Source organism: Euprymna scolopes, chromosome 6 (genome assembly GCF_053919585.1).
Source record: "Euprymna scolopes isolate OS-2025 chromosome 6, ASM5391958v1, whole genome shotgun sequence".
Classification (NCBI taxonomy): domain Eukaryota; kingdom Metazoa; phylum Mollusca; class Cephalopoda; order Sepiida; family Sepiolidae; genus Euprymna; species Euprymna scolopes.
In genome coordinates, this window is record NC_136487.1 from 126,765,183 (window position 1) to 126,765,559 (window position 377).

Genomic DNA, 377 nt, shown 5'->3' on the forward strand with positions numbered 1-377 from the left:
ATGTATATGTATATATGTATGTATTATATGTATATGTATATATTTATGTATATATATGTATGTATATGTATATATATGTGTATGTATATGTATGTATATGTATATATATAAATGTATATATATATGTATGTATATGAATATATATATAGGAATGTATGTATATACGTATATGAATATATATATAGGAATGTATATATATATGCATGTATATATATGTATGTATATATGCATGTATATATATGTATGTATATATATGCATGTATATATGTATGTATATATATGTATGTATATATATGTATATATATGTACATATGTATATATATATGTATATATATGTATTTGTATATATGTATTTATCTATATGTATGTATATATAT